Raw genomic sequence first — 6621 nt, 5'->3', positions numbered from 1 at the left:
CTGCGGTCCCGTGTCATTGACCTGTCCCTGGCGCATATGTCAGCGCAGGGGGACCTCGATTTACGTATTCCTAAGAAACCCAGAATTTCAAGCCCAAATACGACGTTTGCCGTTGTCAACACAATGGAGGAAGGACAGAATCAGGATAAACCCTCCAAAACGCGTCTATCTCGTTGACTTCAGCGATGTCAAAACACTGATGTCCTACTGTCCCTGAACGCCTCCTTCTACGTAGCAATCTAATGCTAATGAGGCTGTGCTCCTCAGGTAAAGCTGCTCCCGCCTGTGAGTGAGGGCTGTTTGCTGGTCTCTACCTACCTCTTTAGCCTTCTGCTTCAGGCGAGCCTGCTCAGGGTCTTCCTGTCTGGCCCGGCTCTGGAAATTCCACAGAAACGGATCAATGACAGCTTTGGCACGACATCACCACACGGCAGAGCAAGTTTTGTTTCCTCAGGAAAACAGGACGTGACCGGTGTGAGTTCCTGTACCTTTGCAGCCTTCAACAGGATCTCTCGCTCTTGTTCGTCTTTTCTCTGTTTCTCGATTCGCTCGAGCTGCTCGAAAAACCGAAGCTGAGAGCGAACGTCTGACGTTTGCTCGCAACATTCTTCATCCTGGAGGAGGCAGGAAGTGCGGATTCAGCTGGTGATTCTACTGTGAAGTGGACGTGCGAGCGTCCGTCCTCACCTTCCCCCCGTCGGTGCGGTGCTGAGCAACGGCGGAGACCTTCTCCAGCAGCGAGCGCAGCCTGGACTGGGTGGCGTGGGAGATGAAGTTGACCACCTCCAGCGGCACCTCGCTCACTCCCAGCTTCTTAGCTGAGGATGATTTGGATACGCGTCAGAAATAGAGAGATCGTAGCTAAAAATGAGCGGCCCAAGCGCTCCCACCTGCATGGAGCGTGCACGTGTTTGTTAATGTGAAGCCACAACAGCCTGTCTGCTTTACAGCCAACTCACCCATTTTTGACATCAGCCTATTTACCCAGTAATAGACTTTTACATTCTGTTACACCAAGCTAAAATTTGTTTGTATTCACTGTTTCTAGCTGAGGTTTTAAAGGAGTGTGCGCAGCATTAAAGCAGCTCAACAGGTCCAGTTCTCCCTAACGGAGCTGGTCAAATCTGCTCCTGAAGCTGAGGAAAACAGCTTTTCCTTCTTCTCCGCGCTCACTGGAAAAGCGCTTCTCTCACACGTGAATGTACCTGTATCCAGGATGCGGCGGTGTAACAAGCCGGCTGGGAGGAAGGACTCGTCTTTACAGGAGCGGATCTTTGTGCCCACCAGCTCAGAGCTGGTTGCTAGGATACGGGCACTTTCCTCATTAAGGTTGACGCCTGCCATGGACGCCACATCATTGATGTCATCATCGTCTCTGAGATGGAGAGAGGAAGAGGAGCGGACAGGAGGACCAAACTCAGGTTAAAATGTGGTTCCACAACTTTAAATGTTAGAGGCTGCCGAGACATTACCTGGATCTTTTAATAATATGTGCATTCATTTTGCATTCTCTTGTACTCTGCAGCAAATGTATTGAAGAGTTTTATGCACTCATGAGAGTATTACTTCAGTCTCTCCTGCTCTGAAGTGCTGCTATCAGGGGGACAATGACAGGGCCGATTACCGGTGCCCTGCTGCCCCCTGGCGGCTCCTCGGTGAACTACAACAGTGACGCTTGACTGCATTTATTCTTTTTTAATTTATCTTATTTAATTACTCTGAACCTTCGGCATTAGCCCACACTAGAGCTTACCTGAATGTCCCGCCCCCTGGGTCACTTGGCTTCTTCTGATTGGCTTGAACTGCCAGATGAACAGGACTTTTGCCAATTATAGTTGTGGGACCTCTTACGATCGAACCTGCGATAACAAAGAATTAACGAGGTGCATCATCGCCACCCAACAGCCCGAAACAGTGACAGCTGCGGGTCACCTTGAGGTCTGATGGTCTGACTGAAGACGACCGGGGTGCGAGTCTGTACGGTCTGAACTCCCGTCCTTCCTACAGCCTGGGGGGGGCACAAGAGAAGGTCTGAACTTGGATTTCATATTTACAGGCAGATCTTTGCACTCGACATGAGACCTTCATAATCACCCTCCACCGTGTAAAGCACAGAATAATAATTAGTCTAATAATAATATTATACAGATCTGAACAAAAGTCATCAAACAGAGCGGTCCAATGAAAGGAGGTAGAACACTTCAGTACCACGGTGCTCGTGAGCGGCGTGTTCAGCCTGACGGTGGCGCCCACTGGACTGATGGGCACCCGGGGGCGTATGGTGGTGGCGGTGACCGAGCCGGGGGCAGCCAGCGGTGGCGGGGGGGGGTCACCAGGGACTGCTGGCTGCTGAGCAGAGACTGGCGCAGGGCGGGGAGGCTTTTCTGAGGGGCAAGAACGGCAGGGGGGCTTTCAGTCACAACAGTGTTTAGATGAAGGTGTGAAGGGTCAGGGTCAGGGCCAGGGCCAGGGTCAGGGCCAGGGTCAGGGTTAGGGTTCAGGGTCAGGGTTAGGGTCAGGGTCAGGGTTAGGGTCAGGGTTAGGGTTAGGGTAGGGTTAGGGTCAGGGTTAGGGTCAGGGTCAGGGTCAGGGTTAGGGTCAGGGTTAGGGTTAGGGTTAGGGTTAGGGTCAGGGCTAGGGTCAGGGCCAGGGCCAGGGTCAGGGTTAGGGTTAGGGTTAGAGTTAGGGTCAGGGTTAGGGTTAGGGTCAGGGTCAGGGTTAGGGTCAGGGTTAGGGTTAGGGTTAGGGTCAGGGTCAGGGTCAGGGTTAGGGTTAGGGTCAGGGTCAGGGTTAGGGTCAGGGTTAGGGTCAGGGTGGGGTTGGGTTAGGGTTAGGGTCAGGGTCAGGGTTAGGGTCAGGGTTAGGGTTAGGGTTAATGTTAGGGTCAGGGTCAGGGTTAGGGTTAGGGTCAGGGTTAATGTTAGGGTCAGGGTCAGGGTCAGGGTTAGGGTCAGGGTTAGGGTTAGGGTTAGGGTCAGGGTCAGGGTTAATGTTAGGGTCAGGGTCGGGTTAGGTTAGGGTTAGGGTCAGGGTCAGGGTCAGTTACTGCACCTTCAGGAAGGGGATGAGGTAGGGCTGTGGGGAGGACTTCAGCTCAGCCTGCAGCCGAGAGGTGAACTCCTCAGGCTCGATCTTTGCATCCTGAAAACACACGTGCAGTCAGAGGTGGCTGAACCTGGGGGTGGGGTGGGGGGCAGAGAGCAGCTCACCAGCAGGTCCTGCACCAGGGCCTTCACATTCTTGGAGGTATCTGGGGAGGGGGAGTTGTGCGATGCCAGCTTAATGAGTGTGGCCAGGAAGTTCTTGCATTTCTTTACATTCTCCTGCATTTCCTGTTTGGGATGTAAGAGCGGCGCGTCAGACAAGCTGGGGTCAGGGTGCGGCTGGACTGGCACCGACCTGGGACACCACCGTGACTCTACTTGCCGCTGGAGCGGGGGGGCGGCGGCACGGCGCGCTGTGCTGCTCTGAGGGGCGGAAGGGTTGACGGCAGGCTTGGCCAAAGGCATCCCGCCTGCTGCCATCACCGTCTGGGCGGTCGGAGCGGAGGTCATCTTGGACACCTCTGCACCACCAGGAGCCACCGCGATGGCCTGCGGAGAGAGAGGAACATGACCACAGCCTGTTGGAACCCTGGACGGGGCCTGGAGGATCGATACCTGAGGCACCACGCCGGCTCACACGGAGGAGAACATTCTGGAGGACCAGCAACACAAAGCTGTGGTTTTATATCATAGATGAACCGTCTCTGGACGGATTCTGGGGACGTTGAAGCTACAGATCTGAAGGTGGTGGTCTGAGCTCCTCGGACCACGTTATGAGACTGGACCTCCTGCTGGGACCCATAAAAGGGCTGACGTGACGAGTGCTGACGGTGTTTCTGAGCACCATCTCCAGCATCGGCTCGGAGTCATGGTAACCTGCCCACCTGAAGGGCTGCCGACAGGTAATCTGGCTTTGATCTGCTCACAGGTGAAACCCTGGTCTCTGACATCACTGGGTCCAAACCAGCACAAAGACCACAAAATGTGGCGCTGAAATGGTTGATAACACCAGAAGACTACGGTGTACGACAACTTGGTACACACACACAGCTAAACATCTTGGTACACACACACAGCTAACATCTTGGTACACACACACACACAGCTAAACATCTTGGTATACACACACACAGCTAAACATCTTGGTACACACACACACACACAGCTAAACATCTTGGTACACACACACACAGCTAAACATCTTGGTACACCCACACGGCTAAACATCTTGATATACACACACACAGCTAAACATCTTGGTATACACACACAGCAACATCTTGGTACACACACACACAGCTAAACATCTTGGTACACACACACACAGCTAAACATCTTGGTACACACACCACAGCTAAACATCTTGGTATACACACACACAGCTAAACATCTTGGTACACACACACAGCTAAACATCTTGGCACACACACACAGCTAAACATCTTGGTACACACACACAGCTAAACATCTTGGTACACACACACAGCTAAACATCTTAGTATACACACACACAGCTAAACATCTTGGTATACACACACACAGCTAAACATCTTGGTACACACACACAGCTAAACATCTTGATATACACACACACGGCTAAACATCTTGGTACACACACACAGCTAAACATCTTGGTACACACACACAGCTAAACATCTTGGTACACACACACGGCTAAACATCTTGGTACACACACACAGCTAAACATCTTGGTACACAACACACAGCTAAACATCTTGGTACACACACAGCTAAACATCTTGGTACACACACACGGCTAAACATCTTGGTATACACACACTGGCTTCTCACCTGCACTGTGCTGGTGGAGGGAGGCTGAACCATTCTGGGCTGGGAGGGGGTGGCCAGGCGGACAGTCTGAGGAGCCTGGGTACACACACACCAGACAACGCATCAACAAAGCACAAAAAGACCAAAGGAAAGCAGAGGAGAAGCATCGGCGTGACCAGGGCTCATTTTCAGATAGATAGGCAGCTACACACACAGCTAAACCTCTTGGTATACACACACAGCTAAACAACTTGGTATACACACACAGCTAAACAACTTGGTATACACACACAGCTAAACAACTTGGTACACACACACAGCTAAACAAATTGGTACACACACACAGCTAAACATCTTGGTACACACACACAGCTAAACATCTTGGTACACACACACACCACACACACACACAACACACACAGCTAAACACCAGGTTTGTGGGCGTACGCCTGGTGATCAACTTCCTGTCACAACCCCCACCATGAGGGAAGCGCCCGCGGTGGCGTGGAGTGACCAGACGTCCCCCCCCCCCGAGCCATGTTTACGTCCACGTTGCCCCCCCCCCATCCCGGACCCCAGTGGTTCTGCTCCCAAGGCTTGGGTTCTGGATGATGACCTACCGTAGTGGCGGTGCTGACCCGGATGGCTGGTGGTGGCTGTGGGGGTGGCGGGTCGCTGGGTGATATTGGCCACCGTCTGACCCTGCTGTAGCTTGGCCTGAGCCTGGGCAGAACCTGCTGTGGGACCATGATCAGCTGGCCCGTCTCAGTCCGGACCAGAACCATACCTGAGGGAAACAGCCGAGTGTCAGTTTCCTGCGAGCAGACGAACACGTGCTTTGATCACCCACTCCCGGTTCTGGTAAATATTCCAACAGAAATGAAGCGGGAACGCCTCCAGAACCCTGAACGGATCAAATGGATCCGACCCTCAGCTGATTCCTGAAAGCGGGTTTGGACTCCTGCTTCAGAACCTGCCCTTCAGGAACACATGGAGGCAGAGGCCGCGGAGTTTACCTGGTTGCCATGGTGACCCGCTGTCTCTGGATGCTTTCACAGCGTGCACTTTGCTAACAGTTGAGCTATCAAACCTTTCTATGAACGCTGTACGGTTCTGGCTCCCTGGCCAAATACAGCCGTCGGCACCGGGTCACGGAGGGGGTCCGTCTCACTGGAGGAATGGTGAAGCCCGACGGGAGCTGGATGGTGGTCTGCTGCTGAGGCCGCACCGCCAGCTGGGGCTGGGGGGCGGCCACCTGGGCGAGCCGGCCACCAGCCGGGGCGCTGGCTGCACGAGGGGGCCACCACGGGGGAGCCCGGGGGCCGGACCACGGCCACCGGGGGCTGCTGGCCACGCCGTTCACAGCAGGCTTGGTGTCCGCCTGAGGCGGGCCCACGGGGGGCTGCTCGGCCGCGGGCGGAGGGGTGTGGTCAGGATGACCGAGCCACCAGGGGGCGGCTGGCTGGGCAGCAACATCTTGGGGTGCAGGCCGGGGTTGGTCTGAGCGGCGGGGGCGGAGGCGGAGGCTGAGCACTGCGCCACCAGCTGGGCGCCCTTGGGGTCCACACCATTCTGGGCGACGCTCGTGACCGGGCTCGGGTGTCTCTGCAGAGTACCAGACGTCACCTGGGACTGAGGGTACCGGGAAAGTGGCTGTGAAGCCATGGACACGATGATGGTGGAGCCGCCTGCACTGACCGTGCTGATCACCGTGTTGGCCCCGGCTGCTGGGGGGGCAGGAGCCGAGTTCCCAACTTCACACCTCCTGGACCGCCTTTAAACTTTG

The 6621-nt window shown here is 54.7% G+C and overlaps 1 pseudogene; it reads right to left on the bottom strand.

The window, feature by feature from the left end:
* Positions 1–189: 189 nt before the first annotated feature.
* On the bottom strand, positions 190–6559 carry LOC130521381 (transcription initiation factor TFIID subunit 4-like; annotated as a pseudogene).
* Positions 6560–6621: the final 62 nt, after the last annotated feature.

This window comes from Takifugu flavidus, unplaced genomic scaffold, assembly GCF_003711565.1.
Source record: "Takifugu flavidus isolate HTHZ2018 unplaced genomic scaffold, ASM371156v2 ctg934, whole genome shotgun sequence".
NCBI lineage: Eukaryota > Metazoa > Chordata > Actinopteri > Tetraodontiformes > Tetraodontidae > Takifugu > Takifugu flavidus.
The sequence above is the reverse complement of the archived record's forward strand: the minus strand, read 5'-3'. Positions and strand labels throughout refer to the sequence as shown.